This window comes from Marmota monax, unplaced genomic scaffold, assembly GCF_021218885.2.
Source record: "Marmota monax isolate L192 unplaced genomic scaffold, Marmota_monax_Labrador192_F-V1.1 WCK01_AAM20220418_F8-fsc00068, whole genome shotgun sequence".
Classification (NCBI taxonomy): Eukaryota; Metazoa; Chordata; class Mammalia; order Rodentia; family Sciuridae; genus Marmota; species Marmota monax.
Window position 1 is genome coordinate 8,454,573 of NW_026692352.1, and position 21,586 is coordinate 8,476,158.

Below are 21,586 nucleotides of genomic sequence, written 5' to 3' on the forward strand. Positions count from 1 at the left end.
TTCTCCTATACACTGACCTCCTCTTTATCAGAAATTCCCCCAAGGGATCTTGGAGTGCTAAATGCTAATTAGATTTTCTCCACCTGCTCTGGGATTTAGAGGGCAGTGCTAAAGCAGTGCCCTCCTCAACTAACAAAGCCCCTGGCATTCCAGGCATGCAGTGGCCGGCCTCCAGTTCTTCAGTCAACAGCAATTAAAAGACTCCTATCCAAAGCCATAAAGAGTAAGACAAGAGGGCAGGGGTATTACTTGATCCAAAAAATAAAATACAGCTACTGATCAAGATTGATTGTTACTGCAGAGCTGGGTGGAAACAGGGAAAATTCTGGGAGGAAGGAATGGAATCTGGGTGAGGCAACAAACTAATCATACTACTCACCATCCTTGTCACTCCCCTAAGGAATGCTATTGTCCTCCAGGTTGAGGGACCAGGCCTTGAATCTTAAAAGACTAATCCAAAAATAACTCGTCAAAAAACATTTCCCTTTCTCTCCTTGTTTCAACACACAGGTCCAAATTCCTCAGCCAACAATGACAAATCCTCCACAATCTATTCCTCTCTCCCTGGACATCACAACTTAGTGAGAACCCAGATTGGGTGTTCAGCCATTAACTGCCTCCGGACTCTGCACTTTGATTTTCTCATTTGCAGCTCTCACGAGTTGATTTCAAGATCAAATGAGATGATAAATATACAAATGTTCTATAAACTATACTGTGATGTAGAGTGTTAATACAACTCCTAACAAACTCAATTAAACTCAAACATTTACTGAGTTTCTAGAAGAATGCTTACACAGAGTTGGCACACAAATTTTATAACACAAATATTAGCTCTTAGATACACCAAAACAAGCCATCTGGGTTTCTAACTGATGTAGAAATCATAGTCTAGTGTAGGAGATAAAATCACTAATATAACAGAATGAATACTGAAATAGAGTATGCTCACAGTGAGGAAGGAGGAGTTAGTTTATTCTGCTACTGAAAAGCAGGGATAAGGTTTATTAAAAACCCATGGCCTGTAATTGCAGTGACTTAGGAAGCTGAGGCAGAAGGATCATAAGTTTGAGGTCAGCCTCAAAGGATTAGGGAGACCCTAAGCAATGTAGTGAGAAATAAAAGAGTTGGAGAGGGGCTGGGTTGTAGCTCAGAGGAAGAGTGCTTGCCTAGCATGTGTGAGGCACTGGGTTTGATTCTCAGCACCACATATAACTAAGTAAAATAAAGGTCCATCAACAACTAAAGAAAAAAAAAAAGGTTGGGGATATAGCTCAGTGGTAAAGTACCCCTGGGTTTAAAGTCCAGTGCCAAAAACAAAAAACAAAATACTAAGTAATACCCAAACCTTCTATAGCCTTCATGGTGAACAGAATACAATTAGAGTGGGGGTATAGGGAAAATAAAGTTGATGAAGGAAATTAAATGAATCATCTCGGATCTTCTACCAAACATATTCATTAATATCTCCCTGCCTTTATTCACAAAGTTCTTTTTCATAATAATTACAAAATTCTTTCAACTATTTAAGGAATATTTAAGCATCTATTATGTGCAAGCCATTCCTAAGGATACAAATTATTACAAGATATGTCCTTGAACCCAGTGAATGTACCATCTAGCAAGAGAGAGTGGTATGGGCTGGGGATGTGGCTCAAGCAGTAACGCACTTGCATGGCATGTGCAAGGTGCTGGGTTCATTCCTCAGCACCACATAAAATAGAATAAAGATGTTGTGTCCGCCGAAAACTGAAAAATAAATATTAAAAATTGTCTCTCTCTCTCTCTCTCTCTCTCTCTCCCCCCCCTTCTCTCTCTCTCTAAAAAAAAAAGAGAGAGAAAGGTATATATGAAAATTATGGTCTGGGCACAGTGGTGCACACCTGTAACTGTAATCTCTGTGGCTCAGGAGGCTGAGGCAGGAGGATCACAAGTTTAAAGTCAGCCTCAGCAGCAGCTTAGCAAGGCCTTAGGCAACTTAGTGAAATCCTGTCTCAAAATGAAAAATTAGAAAGAGGAGGGGGGGAGGGATATGACTCAGTGCTTAAGCATTCCTGGATTCAATCCTTGCTACTCCTCTCCCCCCACAAAATTATGATACTAAGAGAGATTCATACCTCAAAGGTAAAAAACATTCCTCATTTCTGGAATAGATTCAAATTTGAAAAATTCTATCTCTTTTTTCCTGAAAACATCAGAGAAGATTTTTTAAAATACTTTTTTTAGTTGTAGTTGGACACAATACCTTTTTATTTTTATTATTTTTTTAAAAGAGAGAAAGAGAAAAAAAATTTTTTTTAGTATTTATTTTTTAGTTTTTGGCGGACTCAACATCTTTGTTTTGTATGTGGTGCTGAGGATAGAACCCATGCCAGGAGAGCGCGCTACCGCTTGAAACACATCCCTAGCCCCAATACCTTTTTATTTTATTTATTTATTTTTATGTGGTGCTGAGGATTGAACCCAGCGCCTCGCATATACTAGGCGAGCACTCTACCGCTGAGCCACAACCACAGCTTTTCAGAGAAGATTTTTTAACCTACAATGTGCCAAAGAATACTCTAGTCATGGGAAAAAGCAATGATTGATACAGACAAAAATCCTGCCATTTTAAAGGGACATGTATTCTAGAGGTGCAAAGAAACACATGTACAAGTGACTGGTGTTTGCTGGGGGAGGGGACAAACTGGAAATCATATGCTCTGGCTAAAGTAGATTGCTGCTAAGCAGAAATTTGGGCCCAGTGTTCCTAGATCTGGAAGTTTGAAAATTTGTGAATTTTATGTAAAATATCTCAGTTTTTAATGCTCAACAATTGACTAGCTTTTAAAAATCCGTAACAAAAATTCTTTTGGGTGGAATTTAGGCCAATGGTATCAGTTTGTGTCAGAACATGTAACTTGAGTATTGGTTTAGACACAAGCAGTCCACACCAGGTCATTAAGTAGGTGCTACTGGACTTGAGGAGGCAACAGTTCCAACTGAAGTAGTCTTTGTCAGCATCGAGGAGATGAGGACCATTGATCCTGAGCCTCCCTCAGAAAACATCCCGGAACTTTCTGTAAGGTCCTTGCTTATTAGCATCTGGATGGCCATCTTAAGTGACAGCCACCATTTTAAGAAAAATTTCACTTTCCAGCCCAAGGGTGTTTCTGAGAAAGGCTCACAGCTCCTCATATCAACTCAATCCTTAACCGCCACATTAGGACCCACCTATCTCTAATCCCTGAGCCTGCCCCATAAAAGTAGCTGAACCCAAGCCTGTTTTGCCTCTCTATGTCTGTGGTGAGATAGCCTTTATTTGTCAGCTCTGACAAATAAACTCGTGTGTATCTGTGTCTGGTCTCCATCTTTCATTTCTTACTTGCCCATCTCCTAGTTCCTCACTTTCCTTTCAGTTTCAGTTCTTAATTCCTTACTTTCTTCATTTCTCATAGCACTATCTGGCTGCATGGATGTGCTGCCTCTTGCTTAGGTTCTTCCTTGCTAAGGGCCACACCGCCTTGTTCAGTCAGAGAGTCATAAGCAGCAACACTCCCAGAGCACTGCCCTGCTGGTTTGTCAGGTTGCTTAACAGATTAATACTGTTCATTAATATGAGTAATTACCATCTGCTCTACTATGAGACTGCTATTCTGGAATGATTCTCAGGAAGGTTTGGTTACCTCAAAATGCTTAAGGCAGGGACTTTATACTAATTTTCTGGGCAAAATAAATAAATCCCTTTAGTAGATCCTACTTGCCCAGAAACCACTGAAATATGGTAATCATGATCAAAAAGCAAGCTACGGATTTAAAATAGTTACATAAATTGCTACACAGACAGTCATGATACCAACATCTGAATAAAAACTTGAAACAAAACATATTATAGAAAGAATTAAATATTAGAACATAGCAAGTAAGAGAAGAAAAAACCAAATTCTTAATAAAAGCTGGTTAATGAATATGACTACATATTTATATGGCAGAACATATAAATATACTACATAGCATAACAAACTGGAATAAAAAAGAAATTATATAAGTTTAGATTTTTAACCTCAGACTTTAGAAAATCACCTTCAAATTTAGATAAATTATCCCTGGTCTCCAACTGATTCTACTGATCAATGACACTCACCATATTAGAAAATGTGCCACCTTATCTTCAAAATATGGTTCTGTGGCCTTTTAACTGGGATAGTTTACAGTGTTTATGAACTTAATGATAAAAATCAGTGCCTCCACTATGCTTAAGCCATAACTTAGGGTAGCAAAATAAAACCTGAAATGTAGAAGAGTTCAAAATGTAGCTCTGATCAGCAGTGTGGCCTATGGTTTCTTTTGGTTACTGAAACTCTAGGATGTGAAACTTGCACTTCTGTTATATTTTCTGTTCCCATTCTTCTCTGTTTAAGGAGTCACTGGGTCAGACCATATTGCTGTTAGTTTAGTTTTGGCCCAGAACCATTCATCTGCAAAATGGGCACATTTGACACATGGTAATACCTGATTACAGTTTTTGGGAGAAACATGCATATACCACAACAAGTTACAGAAACACAAAGGCCTTTGTAAGGATAGTCATTTCAGCATTTAAAAAATACCAAAAACAAAACAAAACAACAACAACAACAAAAAACTAAACTAAAACCAAAAACCAAAACCCCAAACTAAAACAACAACAAAAAAAATTGTAAATGCTTATTGTTATGATTAGACATGTCCCCCCAAGTCCATATGTTGAAAATTTAATCCCCAAATTTATAGGTTGATGGTATGTGCAAGTAGGAACTTTGGGAGGGAAGTGAGGGTGAGGCCTTTGGGATTGAATTAGTGGCTTTATAAGAACAATAGAGACCTGAGCATTCACAATCCGAACCCCTCACAGTGTGATGCCTTCTGCCACATTATGATGCAGCAAAGACATTCAACAGATACAGCTGATTGACCTAGAACTTCTCAGCCTCCAAAACTATAAGAAATAAATATCTTTCAAAAATTACCCAGTCTGCACTGATAAAAAAAATATAAAAATAAAAATTATCCAATCTGTGCTATTATGTTACAGAAATACAAAGCAGACTAAGACATTTACCAACTGAGGACAGGTTAAATTATAATAGTACTATCCTCATACGTTACTATAGAGACATTGAGAAAAACTGAAGTTCATGAATTCTGTTTGGAATGTTATTCCCAGATACAGGATTTGGGATGAGTTTTTGTTTCTATGAATTTTTCAGCCTTTAAAAAAATTATAAAGAACATGTACCATTTCAACAAAAGCTATAATCATTCCTTAAAAATACTAAAACAAATACAGTTGATCTGCATATGCTGATATAGATCTGTTGCCATGGTTTATTATATCTCCTGGAGTTTTGGTGCACATCAATTTTAAGGATTCAGAGTACCTGACACATACACATCCAAAATTACCTATTAGTATACTGTTAAGTGAAAAATAACAATACAAAACAGGGCAAGGGCCCAAGGTGGGAAAGAACGGTTTCTCATTGACTACCTGCCTAGGTTCCCTAGAAAACAGAGCCTGAAGCCAATTTTATCTTCTTTATCAGATGTTGTAATCTTAAGGAGAGAGAAGGGGAAAAGATTAGTGAGGCAGTATAGAAGGGAAAACAAACATAAAGCTGGGTATTAATAAAGTTGCCACAGCTTACCATGAAAATCCGGACAATGCTTAATCATGCAGAATATTTTGGGATAGAATTATTTTTTTTAAATATATATTTTTAGTTGTCAGTGGAACTTTATTTTTATTTATATGTGATGCTAAGAATTGAACCCAGGGCCTCACACATGCTAGGCAAATGCTCTACACTGAGTCACAACCCTAGCCTCTCAGGATAGAATTATTGTATCAGAAAATTGTGTGTGTGTGTGTCCCAGGGGGTAGGAGGGAGGAGAAAGGTTGACAAGGAAGCAATTTATTTGCTTGTTCCTTCCCTTCTCCAGCCTTTAACTGGTCAAAGGTGTTAACTTCTACCATGATCCTCCACCTCTACTTAACAGACTGTCTCTCAGGCCCTCTACACAGTCGTGGGTGAACACAGCCTACATTTGAACCTGGAAGTGGTTGGAGAAGCCAGCGTATAGTCAGATGGGGCTTGGGCATCTGAGCTGCTGTGGCTCTCACCACAAAGCGCACGATAGTGATCCACCCAGAGGAATGCAACAGACAACAGTGCTGGGAAACAGAGCAAAGCAGGGGGCTAGACACACTCCACCAAGCAAGCTGAATGGGGCCTGGGAGGCAGGAAGAGCCAAGAGAATCTGGATATATATACTGAGTCCCATAATACAAGAAAATTGTTATTACAAGGGAACGTTTACTACAGTGTATGTATTATTTTTAAAACCATTAGAAAAAACAGTAGTCTAATGAAAAGGATTAGGGATTTAGAGTCAAACACTTTTGAGTTTGAGAATCTCATCTGCCTGATACTGGTGATCCCATGAGGACACTACACAGCTAATGTAAAGATGTGAATGAGCTATGGTGGCCAAAGAGCTCTGAGGCTGATGGACAAGGCTGGGCCTTGAGAGGCTGGCCCTTTTCTTTCCCTCATTTGATCCCTTCCCTGAGCTCCTTCCAGGACAACCTTGGGTCACACTTCAAACATCATTCTTCCCAGCATTATTGTATTTATGACCACTCAGGACATTGGGAGTCCCGTGGGGACAGCCTTGTCATTGCTTCTGTAGTTTCTGCCTTTGGTGCTTAGCATGGCTTACATACAGAGTTGGTGCTGAGCAGGTGTTTGCTGAATGAACAAGGAACTTCAAACAACAATTCTTAGGAGAGAGAACTGTCTTATGACCATTAGTGAAGTCACTTGAAGGACTCATGAGACTTCCTAAATATAGTCTGACAGCTGTTTTTGCCCAAAAGGTAGGAAAAAAAATTTTGAAGATTTGCATTCCAAGCTCAGTTATCTCTACTATTTATACTAGCAACAATTAGACACATGATGTAAACCTTATAAAAATTTACTTTAACCATAAAATAACCATATAAAATAAAATTTTATAGTGATAATATACAGACTGGAATTAAAGAATATAAATTATGGCCTGAGCAGAAAGTATCTGTTTCTTTCCTCTACTCTTCACCCAACACACTTTTACAGAATGTCAGCTCTGTACTAGGCTTTGTTCAGAATACATTCTTTATAGAGTTTGCAAAGTCCTTTCATATTATTAAGTCTGTCTGTCTGTCTCACCTCCTACCCACCTGCCTCTGCTTTAGACCCACCAGAGACAACAGGTGAGGGGCAGAGAGCTCAGAGGCTTCCAGAGCTCCTGGAGCAAATGGGGACTATATCTGAAACAACATGTCTTGGTCAAGGATATGGGAAGAAATTTCAAATAAATTTGACCAGCCTCTTAGGGTTCAATGGTGGATACCTAAGTTTTGTGTTATTCCTTAGGCCTAAATTGCTGAGGCTGGCCTTGAACCTGCGATTCTCCTCTCCTGCCTCAGCCTCCTGAGTGAGCCACTGGGATTACAGGCGTGTGCCATCATGTCTGGCTAGAATCTGAGACTTCTACATTTAAAAGTATTCCAGTCTCTGTTAACTTTCCATGAGACCCATTTTTTTGTAATGATTTAATAAAATCAGAGAGTTTGATTGAACCTATACTGTATTATTACACATTTAACAGGCCAATTTTAGTCATACATTCCAACAAGTGACTTAAAAAGTCAAGTTGATCCCAATTTAGTTTTGTAATCCAAAAATACCACTTCCTCAAAACATATTTTCCACACAGTTTTACAATTGTGTCTCTCCAATCTCATGACCCTGTCATCAGCCTTCAAAGAAAAACAAAATTTTAAAGAGACTACAATACATATAATCTATACTTAACACAGGTTTGCTTTTGTTGTGCCATTTCTGAACTCATTATAAAATATGTCTGTGTATAACCTTATCATCTAAGTTAGCAAATACTTTCTCTAACGGAAAGACTTGGGGGTGAGGAGAGTTCTAAAGTTCTGGGTTCTAGTCCCAGTTCTGCCACTTCCTAGATGTTTTAGTCAAGTTGTTCTACTTTACTAATGATCCATCTCTTAATGTGTAAGATAAAGATCTATTCAAGAAGGCTAAAGCAGGAGGGTTGTGAGTTCAAATCTAGCCGCAGCAACTTAGCAAGTCCCAAGCAACTCAGTGAGACCCTATCTCTAAATAAAATACCAAAAAGGGATGGGGATATGGTTCAGTGGTTAAGTGCCCCTGGGTTAAATCCTCAGTACCAAAAAAAGAAAAAGAAAACCTATAATGTGGTGGGTTGTGCTGAATGCTAAAAAGTACAAAGATGAATTTTTAAAAATCCCTCTCCCCAAGGTTCTGATATTCTAGTGGAGTTGTAGAGAGATCATATATAACTGTTAATACAAGGAGATAAGTTCCATAACAAAAGGAGCCACATAGTACTAGAGAAGTTACAAAGGTGATACCCATTATCTTTTAGTGGGTGACATACCAGGGAACTAAGAACTAAGAAAGAACATGCTGCGGTTTTTAACATTCTAAACATAAAATAAGGCACGGGGGTAGGAAGGAAAACAAATATTAGAATGCAGTTTCTAAGTTGAATCTTCAAAACAAGAACAGCATCGGCTATTTAACTGTTGTATTAATTACAGCATGTAATGAAAACTCTATTTCACATACCCAGGGACATTTGCAACAAAGGAAAGCCCATGAACTGTATACTCTGGAATGTTTGGGTATTTGAATTCAGTTACTACTACTACATAATATTCTCAGTCCATTTTCTGAACATTTTGAAAGCAAAGGCACAACTATTCAATCTCTCTTTTTTGGGTGGCAATGGGGATAAAACCAAGGGGCACTGAACCCTTTTAATTAATTTTTTAAGACAAGGTCTTGCTAAGTCACCCAGACTGGCATCGAACTTGCGATCCTTCTGCCTCAGCCTCCTGAGTTGCTAGGATTGGAGGCATGTGTTGCAGTACCTGGCTATGACTATTCACTTTCATTTTGAAGTAGTTGTTCACATGTCTGAAATACTTGTTTTAAATTGTTTAACATGAAAAGTCATTTAGTATATAGCAAACACATAGTAAAATTACAGAGACATACAAAAGTCAGACTACAATTACTGAAGAACTTAACAGAAGCATAATTCCAATATGCCCATTGATACAGAGGCAAAATCTCAAGATTTATCAATTACAAATGAGTTTCAGATCCAATTCAAGAATCAGGTACTACTCTGAAGTGAGTTAGAGAGGGTAAGAGAAGGGTCCCCAAAACTGGGTGACCCAAAACTTATCAAGTTTACATAGTCATTGGTAAACCTTCCATTTCCCTCTTTGCCCCACTGACTGATGTGTGTCAAACAGATTACTCTTCAGGTTCTCTGTAGGGGCCTTGTAACACTGAACTTCTGCCAAGTTGCCCCACATCTCACTGAGGAAATCATATTCCATTTTATCCTGAAGCTGCACACACAGGCTTTGTATGGCTTCTGGTCCCTGCCTCAAATATGCAGACCCTCCCACTATACGTATCAGCCTTCTAACAAATCAGCTTCAGTACCTCAGAGATGAAAACTCTACATTCCAGACTCATCCATGGCCCACTGTGATACAGGGAAACTGATTTAAACTCTATGTCTAAAATATGGGGAAATGTTGATCAAATGTGCTTATACAGGACCAGATATGTAAAGAGACCGTTTTCCCCTTACAACTGTGCTCCCAGGTCCATAAGTAGTAGTTTGTTTCTGCCTTTGGTTATAGTATAATGGGGTTTGCTCCTTTGCTCTGGATGTGAATCCAAGCAACACAATGAAGATTCCTCAAGCAAAAAGTCTTCCTGGTTTTTCAGTAAGCAGAAGAGTCTATTAATATGAGTCTGCTACTCATATTATTATTATTATGAGGGCACACCTGTAATCCCAATAACTTGGGAGGCCCAGGCAGGAAAATCACAAGTTTGAGGCTGGCCTGGGTGATTTAGCAAGGTCCTAAGCCACTTAGTGAGGCCTTGTCTCCAAATAAAAAAATAAGCCAGGCATCATGGCACATGCCTGTAATCCCAGTGTCTCAGGAGGCTAAGGCAGGAAAATCGTGAGTCAAGGCCAGCCTCAGCAACTTAGTGAGTCCCTAAGCAACTCAGTGAGACCCTGTCTCAAAATAAAATATAAAAAAGGCCTGGAAATGTGGCTTTAGTGTCCCTGGGCTTAATATCTGGCATCAAAATAATTAAATAAAATAAAAAAGGCTGGGGATGTAGCTTAATGGTAAACAGTCCTTAAGTTAAATACCCAGTACTACTACTACTACTACTATTGCACCACTGCTATTACTATTACTAGCACTAATTCTAATAAAGAAATTAAATGGATATACTACTTGCTATGTACTAGATACTGTTCTAAGCACTTTATATATTAAATTTCTTTCAATTCTCACAATAACTCCTATGAGCTAGGTTCTATCATGAGCCTCTCTAAGGACAAATAAACTGAGACACAGAATATACTGCATAGTTAGTAAATAGTAGGGTCCAGATAAAGAATAACAGCTCATATTCTATTTTTTTCTTCATTTTTAAGTAAAAAGTCATGTTTAGAAGTGTGTTCTAAAGTTTTAGGTCAATCACAAGTATTTTTGTGTAAAAGAACACTTCCTTTGTCTACTGTGGGATGAGACCAGGTTTGGAGCAGGTTTAAGATTCTAATCTAGGCTTGTGATGGGGAGAGACGGTGGAGAGTGACTAGGGAGGTATCTTAGATTGAGTTGCTGTCATCAATTGCCATAGACTGGGTGGCTTCATCCACATACATCCATTGTTCTCAGCTCTGGTGGCTTAAAAGTCAGGATCAAGGGGGCACCAGATCTCATTTACAGAAGGCTGCCTTCTTGTTGTTTCCTACATGGTGAGAACAGAGAGGAAGCAAATTCTTGGGTCTCTTCTTATAAGGACACTAATGGCAACCTGAGGGCTCCACCCTGGTGACCCAGTTACCTCATAAAGGCCCTGCCTCCAAATATTATCACATTGGGGATTAGGGTTTCAGCATGAGAATCTTGGATGGGACACAAAATGGAGTTCACAGAAGGTAGTAAGGGGGCCTGTCATGTTAACCAGATATGTTTAGCCCAATTATTTTTAAAATTTTTTTATTTGTTAATAGACCTTTATTTTATTTATTTATATGTGGTGCTGAGAATTGAACCCAGTGCTGCACACATGCCAGGCAAGTGTGCTACTGTTGAGCCTCAGCACCAGCCCAATAATTTATTTAGTTAGTTGTAGTTGGACACAATACCTTTATTTTATTTATTTTTATGTGGTGCTGAGGATCGAACCGAGTGCCTCCAACATGCTAGGCGAGTGCTCTATCGCTGAGCCCTAGCCCCAGCCCCTAGCCCAATTATTTTTGAAGACCATAGTACAGCAGAAGCCCAGTAGGCTTTGGAGAAAAGTAGACCCAGCTTCAGCTCCCAGCTCTATTACTTCTATGGTCCTGGGCTAGTTTCTTAGGCTAAGCTTGTTTCTGGCTGAAATGGGCATATTAACTACCTCACAGTATTATAATAAATATTAAATAAGATATAATGGGTGGATGCATGGGAATTTTATTTACTACATAGAAATACACAATGAAATTCTCATTTCTTTCTCTTCCCCTGTTAATCTTATTTTCCCTTCCCCCATCCCATTAGAGAAATAAGGAGAAACAATCTGCTTAGGACAAAAAGCAATACTAAATAACTATGGACATGTGTTTTACTACTCAGCACCATTTCCCTTCCTCTTGGGGGAAATTGCTTTTAGGGTGGGGCTGCCCTCAGACCACCGCACACATACCCTGGCAGTGTCAGGTGGAACACATGTAGTCCCTAGGCTGACTACTAGGGTTCTCCAGTGTCTAGGTCATACTGATTAGTTCTGGGGTAGAAGTATAACCCAAGCTGTGTGTCCTACCTTAGGATTTTAATTTGGAGTTGCAAGAGAAGGAACCTTGTCTTTTGGGTCAGAGACTAGAGGCTAAGGGTGACCTCTCCTATCTCTGGAGAAAGCTTGTCTACACAAGAAAGGAAAGCTAATTACAGATAAGCAAAAGAGACACAAAAAGAACTCTGGGGACACTGAAATATGATTGTGTGCCCAAGGCCATCAGAGTTGCCCTGATAACTAAAACTCTTCCTTCAATTTTCTGAGCTTTTATTCTGTGGTAGAAGTATCATTCCAATACATTTCTATTTCTTGAGATATTCTGTGTATGTTTTGTCATCAGTAATTCAGAGTCTTTAAAACTTCATTTATATTTTATTCCAGACTTTCTACAGGTACTTTGTAGTGAAGATCCCATTCAATCCTCAGAGCAGACCTAATGGAACGGCATAGCTTATCTTTCCCCTTCATCCAAACTGTTCATCTGTAATAGTATGAACCTCTTTGTAAGCCCAGGGTGAGATCATAAAATTGATCATCATTTTTTATACTAACCAAATCACGGCAGAATAAAGATCTATATCCACACATCACACCAACTAGTATACATTCAGGCTGTACCTGCTTAGGTTACATATCCAATCCAAATAATCAATCCCAGGAGAATGGAATGTGCTCCCTGGCCACACTGGATGTATACGGTAGATGGAGCCAGCTTCCTCAGACCCACACAGCTGTCTTAACAGAAATTAAGGTGATGCTAGGAGGGAGGAAAAGGGGATGCTTCAGGGGAGACCATCAGTAAATGCTCAGTACATACAAGAAAAATCAGAATCAATAAGTTTTTAAGACTGTCTATTCCACATTATGTGCAACCACAAGAATGGAATACTAATCAGAGTAAGTTATACTCCATGTATGTATAATATGTCAAAATACACTCTACTATATGTATATCTAAAAAGAACAAAGGGGAAAAAAAGACTATTCAGATTTCTCAACCATCTACTCCATAACTCCTCCTGTACACATTACTTCCAGTTGTAATCGCACATGTTTGTAGTCTAATTTGAGACTTGATCTCCAGAGGCTTTAGTATTCTCCACAGGGAAGCTAGCTAGTTTATCACTGACTCTCCAAACACTTATCCTGAGTACCAAATTAAAGTGCTGATATGGCAAGATCAAGAGATCCCAAGATACTTTCTAGAAGTTGCAACACTGAAGACGTGATTAAAAGCAAGTCTCTCTTGACTTAATTAAAATGTCTTTGGCCATCTCCTTGCCTTGGCATCCTCCTAGTTAACTGTAAACTCAAAATCACAGGGAAATAAGAAAGGTAAGGCTTTTCTTTAGAAAAGGGTTTTATCAACAAGTTGACAAACATAACAGATTTCCTACCGGCTGATAACAGTGAGAAGTGAATTTTTACAAAAATTTCTGTTAATTCAATGAGAAGTTGCTTAGCTCTAGGCTGGGACTCTGGCAACCTGGGTTTTGAGTTGAATGGATAGTCACTGTTTACCGTCATGGTAAAAGATGACCTACCTCTCATAATGCTACCATCTTGAACAAGACCAATCTTTTGAACCCCACTTCCTAACATAAAAACAACCTTCCTCTTTAGATTCATAAGAAAATTAAACAAAGTGTGGCTGGGGCCTACATGTATTACTTGAATATTTGAAAAGAATATGACTTCTGCAACTGTAAAATACAGTGCCTATTTGAGTTGTTTCTAGTTTTTGATTACTGTGAATAAACATGCTATAAACATTAGTATACAAGCCTTTTTTCCCTTTTTACAAATTTGAGGTAGGGCTGGGGTTGTGGCTCAGTGGTAGAGCGCTCACCCAGCATGCATGAGACACTGGGTTCGATCCTCAGTACCACATAAAAGTAAAATAAAGATATTGTGTCAACCTAAAAGACAAATATTTTTTAAAAATTTGTGGTATACATATTTATGATAAAAGGCACACAGCGTAATTTTAGGTGTTCAGATAGGGGGTTCTGAGAACTGTAGACACCCATATTACACTACTGACAACAAGATGCCAAATATTTTTTTAATACTTATTTTTTAGTTATAGGTGGACACAATGTCTTTATTTTATACATATGTGGTGCTGAGGATCGAACCCAGTGCCTCACGCATGCTAGGCGAACGCTCTACCTCTGAGCCACAATCCCAGCCCCAAGATGCCAAATATTTCTAACACCCTGTTGAAAGTTCCCTTCTGCTCCTTTTCAAGAAAAAAAAAAATCATACGATCAAGTGATTTGTCTCCATTAGTCTTCATAACTGAGATTTTATTGGCTATATTGAGACATTTCACTTTGTACACAATTCTTAACACATGTACCATAAATCTAAAAAGACTTATACTAGCCAGGAGCGGTGGTGCATGCCTATAATCCCAGTGGCTCTGGAGACTGAGACAGGAGAATCACTAGTTCAAAGACAGCCTCAGCAATGGCGAGGTACTAAGCAACTCAGTGAGACCCTGACTCTAAATAAAATACAAAATAGGGCTGGGGATGTGGCTTAGTGGTCAAATGCCCACAAATTCAATTCCTGGTACAAAAAAAAAAAAAAAAAAAAAGACTTATACTGATTCTTTTCAGTTATTCCAATGACTTTCCAGCTTTGAATTTGGAGGCAAATTATCCTTAAGAGAATAGCGAATACCACTATCTTTGAATGCTGCTGTTATTTAGGTCTCATTAATTGATAACTTTGTCATATATACTACATACTCAAATTTTCCATCTTTCACATCACATTAAAAAAATTATTAGGAAAACTAGATTCCTATGACCGAAGATGTTACAGAGTACACATAATTTGACAGCAGTAATCCAGGAGTGGTCTTCTTTAGGAAACCACTATTAAAAATTCTATAGGAAATTCTATTAAAAAACACAGGAATAGAAGTAATATAAAATGTTCAAGACATTAAATGCAGGACTGTGACTCCAAACTGCCATTTAATATGCTTTGTATTGTAGGATATAAAACTAACTCCCCGCTTATGAAGTGTTAAGCTGATACCAGACATGGTCCAAGCCGCCCATAATTCAATATCCCACTATTTTATGGTTGTATCCCAAACTAAACAACTGGCAAATGATTTCACTTCTTAAAAAAAGGCACTTACACTTAAAAAAAATGGGAGGAGGTGGGATGGGATTCCCTCTTTTTTAGAGATGTTTTTAGAGCAACTAAAAAACTTGCTTTTACAAAATAGTTGATAAAAAAGACATGGCATATTATTAACAGACTTGGCTTCTTTCTCTTCTGCTTCATCAGAGGCTGGACTCTCCTCATTTTTAAATTCTCCATTTTCTGCAGGTAAATCTTCTTTTGTTTCTTGGTTAGCCACTTCAGCCTGTATTCTCTTTGCTATCCTTTTCTCTTTTGTTTGAATATATTTGTCTGAGTATTTAGCCTTGCCCACTACCTTCCTGGGCTTGGTGTCTGACTTGTCAGGAGCAGGTTTAGCTAACAACCTGGCCAACCTCCTCTTGGGCTCCTCTTTCACCCTAGCTGACCTTTCTTTTGGGCATCCTGGTGGGTACCAGAGCCTTCCAAAGCTCTGCTGCCTGGTTGCTGCGGCTCTCCATTGTTCTCTTAATTCAATGAATTGCACTGTTTCCAAATGTTAATCCTTGCATTCCTTATATAAATGCCTTGGTCATGACACTGGCAGAGTCAGACTTCAAACACAGAATGCAAGGTTCTGCTGCCTCCCCCCACCCCAATAAGAATAACTGGTATAAAAGTAGATGAGGGGAAATGGTGTGATGGATGGCCCTAAAAAGACAGAGTTGCATGGATAATATAACACAATTTCCCAAACCTGTAAGCCAGATCTTTAAAAGCTGTTGATAACTCAGTTCCAGCCTTCCTTCTCACAGCCATTCTCTTATATCATTATAATTTATTTGAAATAACTCTGTATCCACAGAGGTACACACTATTGAAGTACTTTTTTGGGGTACTTCTTATATTAGGGGTTGTTTGGTAACACAGTTTCTCAGCTTTAAAATATATATATGAGTTCTGGGGGTGTAGACAGCTTGCTTAGGATATAGTATGTGTGAAGTCCTGGGTCCCATCCCCAGCAATGCATTTAAAAAAATTGTTTTCATATTTAAAAAGAATTTTTTACTGGACATAATATAAGATGATGCACCACTTTACTGTATCACAGCTTATATTCTCTATGCCTTCTTTCTTCACTTGAGAAATAAAGACAATAATATGCTTATCCTGTTAGGCTATTCTGAGGATATGAAATAAAATTAATGTCTTGGTATCATGCCTTATACCTAGCAAGTATGTATGGAGCATGGAGAAAAATGCATTCCTACAATGATGAGACTGTGTTAGGCAGAAGTACGTAGGATGACAGCCACAGTTCCTGGTCTCAAGGGGCCTATAGTATTTCTTATATTCTGAGTTGTCTGGTAACACATTCTCAGTTTAAAAAAAAAATGACAATTTTATTTTGCCTTTATATTTAAGAAAAAAAGAGAAATTTTCACTGGGTATAGAAACTAGGATAATAGTTTTTTTTTTCCTTTTAGGACTGTAGAGATGTCACTACATCATCTTGTAGTCTCCATTATTTCAGATAAAAGCAGCTATCACCTTGGAAGAAACTGTGTGTGTGTGTGTGTGTGTTCCTTCTCTAACTACTTTGAAGATATTTTCTGTATCTTTATTTTTAGCACCTTGATGATAATGAGCTTTGGTATGTTTTTGTGTTGATCCTATGTGAAATTAACTGAAATTCCAGGATCTGTGGGTTGCTATTTATGATAAAATTTGAAATAATTTAGTTAATATTTCTTCAAGTATTTTTCTCCCTTTCCCCTACCCCTTCTGGAACTCCACTACAAGTTAGATTTCCTGACACTAGTCCATTAATCACTGAGCTTTGGTGTTTTTTCCTCCCAATCTTTTTCTCTGTTCTTTGGTTTGAATGATTTATCTTGGTCTATCATATTCCCTCATTTTGTCTTCTATTCTTCTCACCAATTAGTTTACTGAATACCATAACTTTTAATTCCAAAGTTTCTATTGTTTTACAGCCCTCAATTTCCAAATCTCTTCAGAAATTCCCCATCTGTTCACCTATTATATCCATTTTTTTTTTTACAGTAGACCCTAACGTGTTTATCATAGTTTTTAAAAGTCTTTGCTAATTTCAACATGTGGGTTGTTAGAGGGTCTCTAAAAACTGATTTTTCTCTTGCATATAAAAAGACATACTGGAAAAGTTTCATTTAAAAAAATGTTTTTGTGGTACTGAGGCTTGAACCCAGGGGCTCTACCACTGCATTACATTCTAGTCCTTATTTATCTATTTCTTTCTTTCTTTATTTTGAGGCTAGCTTATGCAATTTAGCAAGGATCTTGTTGAACTGCAGGGGCTATCCTCAAGTTGTGATCCTCCTGCCTCCACCTTGAAAATCACTGGGATTATAGATGTGTGACACTGGGCCCAGCTGGAAGTGCTTCTTCAAATGTTGAGCATGATACATCGAGGAGATTCTGGTCCTGTTATCTTTCTCTGCAGAGTGATTTCTGTTTTAGCAGGCATTTTCTGAAGGATAACTTTGAATTTATGGAGGATTAATCTATAGCTTTCTTGAAACAGATCTATTTTGGTATGGTGCCCAGTCCTATGGTCATTCCCTAAGTGTGGGGACACAATTTTTTATTCTAGGTTGTACTCCTCTAGATTTCAATGGAAAGTTCAAGGTGTTGACCAAGCTGTTCTAATTTGGCAGGTCTCAAACTGCAACATGTCTCCCGGTGGTGGGTAGCAGCTGAAAGTTCAGCAGTTTCTCCTTCCTTGTTTCCTCCTTGGGTCCTGAAAGTCTTACTCATCAGAGTACAAGGGTCAACTAAATCTTTTTGTTCTTGCAGTGCTAGGGACTGAGCCTTGAACCCAGGGCCTTGTGCATACCATACAAGTAGCTGTACCATTATCAGTTGTGTTTAGACACAGATTTTTTGTTGTTCCCCACTTCCAGGATTTTTCTGTTCAATTTCTAGTTGCTCTGTAGATCTCAAACTCTTTAGGCCAAATGTACAACTTTCTGCTTGGCTTCTAATTACTACTGTTCCTTGTGTACACTGGAAGATACCTTCAGAAGGCAAGATATGATACATATCTTTCCTGTATTTTAAAAATCAAAATTTCTTTAGTTTTTACCTACTCTGGTTGTTCTTTGGTGACTTCAGACACTTATTTTACATATTTTAAGTTTATAATTTTTTTCCTGTACAAGATTTGATCTAATATAAGCTATTCTACTGTTACTGGAATTGAAAACTTCTCATACCTCAAAATTTGGGAGGAAAAACTCCAAAATCATGTAAGATAAATCACCTTTAGTTGAGACATGGACAAAAATAAAATGGTACAAGGAAAAGTGTTTGGGGTATTCATGCCTTCTCTCTCTCTCTCTCTCTCTCTTTGATATAAAGTGTATGCTGCCCAGCTGGCTTCAGACATATAATTCAACCCATATTTTATTTAATAATTTTAACATTTAATTTTTTCCTAATGTTATTTCACTCAGTCAATATGACATTTCTCAAAATGGCCCAAGTTTTCTGTTCCCCTGTAATCTATGACTTCACCTCCTATCACAATCCCCATAGTGGGGCTATCCAAAGTGCTCTGTGACTCAGAGCTTTTGTCCTAGCAGTTCTTTGACATTCTTGTTCCAGAAGCCAATGGTTCTTCTCCTCCTCTTTTCAGTTTCCACTTAAATGTCAAATTTTTAGAGGCCTTCCTTACCTTGCTTAAAACTGTACCTTACACACATACACTTTCTACTCCTGCATTTCTTTCTCCATAACATCTTATATTTTCTTATAGTCAGTCTTTCCCACAAAGGACTGTAAACTCCATGAAGACAGGGACTTTTGTTTTCATTCTGTGGTGTATTCCTAGCATCTACTATAGCTAACTCTGACTTGGTGGGTGATCAGTAAAAAAAAAATTTTTTTTTGGTAGTACTGAGATAGAACCCAGGGATGCCCTACCACTGAACTGCATCCCTAGCTGTTTTTATATTTTTTTAATATTTATTTTTTAGTTATAGATGGATGCAATATCTTTATTTTATTTTTTATGGTGCTGAGGATCGAACCCAGTCCCTCATGCATGGTAGGTAAGCACTCTACCTCTGAGTTACAACCCAAGCCCTCTTTGTGTTTTTTTTTGAGTCAGGGTCTTGCTAAGTTACTGAGGCTGCCTTGAACTTATGATCCTCCTGCCTCAGGTTCCCAAACTGCTGGAATTATAGGTGTGCACAATATTTATTATTTAAATAACTACTGCTAACTGATTTTAATTTGGCTTTCCCTTCCTTCACCTCACCCACTAGAATGGAAACACCAGTATCAGTTTCTTTGTCTTAGTGTCATTCCCACTGACTAAAATACGTAACTTCATATATAGTTAGGTGCTTACTAGATACTGTTATGAAGAAGCACTAGCTTTTATTATTCATTTATAACATATAGGATTTTCCAAAGGCCAGAATCTTCTTTTCCTCTATTGCCTCTTGATGTAATCTATTGAGGTTATACACTAAGTAGGGGCATAAACATTGACTGAATTAGCTAAATATGATTAGATACAAGACAGTACTTAAATACTAAGTAATGATCAGGTAAATCTTATGATGTTTCCACTTTTGCTAGTGGCATTTATTATAGATGTCTTGCTATGCTATACTGCATTCTTGGTTCACTCTTTTAACTTCTGTGGTCATTTATCCTTCCAACCAACATGCATATCTAATATAGTGAAAGAAATTGGTGAACATGTGGGTTTCCAAGGCACTGACAGTATAAAATAGTAATGACAGCTAAATTGGGAAGAGAGGGTGGAAAACAAATTGGAATCAAAAGATTAGACAACAATAAAGACCAATGTAGAGGAAATAACAGAATTAAAGCAGAACTTGCTCTGTTTTTCACCTTTTTTATTGGTGCATTATAGTTGTACATAAATGATGAGATTTGTTGTTACATATCTGTAGATGCACACAATATAACAATATAATTTGGTCAATATCACTCCCCAATTGTTCTCCTCTTTTCAGTTTCCACTCAAATGCCAGTTTTTCCCTCCCTCCCTCCCACCTCTTGGCCCTTTTTCTTTACTGACTTCCCTTTGATCTCTTTGAGATCTGATCCCACCTTTCTTTTACTTTTTCCTCTCTAGCATCTGCATATGAGAAAAAACATACCTTCCTTACCTTCTGAGTTTGACTTACTTCGCTGAATATAATGATCTCTAGATTCATCCTTTTTCCTGCAAATGACAATTACATTTTTCTTTATGGTTGAATAAAACTCCATTGTGTATATATACTGCATTTTCTTTATCCATTCGTCCATTGATGGACACCTAGGCTGGTTCCATAGTTTGGCTATTGTGAACTGTGCTGCTATAAACATGGATATGCCTATGTCACTACAGCATGATGAGTTAAATTCTTTAGGACAAATACTGAGGGTGTGTGATAGCTGGGTCCTATGGTGGTTCCATGCCTAATCTTTGGAGGAACCTCCTTCTGATTTCCATAGTGCGGTACCAATGTACAATCCCACCAACAGTATAATAGTGTTCTAAAGCAGAACTTTCTAAAGATCTTGAATTCTAAATAGCAGAGAGGTGGTGTTTTACTTTAGATTCCAAATAAGGAAGCTGGCCCAGTGGCACACACCTACAATCCCAGTGACTCAGGTGGCTGAAGCAGAAGGATTGCAAGCTGAAAACCAGCCTCAGCAACTTAGTGAGGTCCTAAAAACTCAGCAAGATCCTGTCTCAAAAAAATTAAAAGGGGGCTGGGGTTGTGGCTCAGTGGTAGAGTGCTTGCCTAGCATGCATGAGGCACTAGGTTCGATCCTCAGCACCACACAGAAGTAAAATAAAGATATTGTGTCCACCTAAAACTAAAAAATAAATATCAAAAAAACTAAAAGGGTGGGGATGTGGATCTATGGTTAAACACTCGTGGGTTCAATCCCCAGTACTGTCCCCCCTCCAAATGAGATTGCAAATAAAGAATTTGGGTTAAAAAAAGAGATAAAGCAAATCATTAAAATAATAGAAGTAGAATATGTGAATTCCAAACCATGGGAGGAAGAGGAAAAAAAAAACCAGATAAATCTAATCGAAGGGGAGAAAGCAGGATAAATAGCATGAAACAAGATGGTAGGAATATACCTAAATTTGTAAATAATCACAGCAGTTTGGGGGAGATTGCTAAATAAAGTGGTTGAGGAGGCTCTCCACGAGATTCTGACATTTTATTACAACAGCAATCACTTTTGGGGGGCGGTACTGGGGACTGAAATCAGGGGCACTCAACCACTGAGCCACATCCCCAGCCCTATTTTGTATCTCATTTAGAGACAGGGTCTCACTGTGTTGTTTAGTGCCTTATCATTGCTGAGGCTAGCTTTGAACTCATGATCCTGCCTCAGCTGCCCAAGCCATGGGATTACAGGTGTGTGCCATAACACCCAGCAAACAGCAATAACTTTTACAGAGGGTCACTACATCATGCTAAGCACCATTCTAGATGCTTTATATGTATGAATTA

At 38.2% G+C, this 21,586-nt stretch overlaps 1 protein-coding gene and 1 pseudogene across 2 annotated transcripts in view; both read right to left on the reverse strand.

Annotated features, from left to right (window-relative positions):
• Positions 1-21,586, reverse strand: part of Gab2 (GRB2 associated binding protein 2) — a 200,607-nt gene that overhangs the window by 142,182 nt on the left and 36,839 nt on the right. The gene's annotated exons all lie outside the window — the stretch shown is intronic.
• Positions 3,971-20,064, reverse strand: LOC131424107 (non-histone chromosomal protein HMG-14-like; annotated as a pseudogene).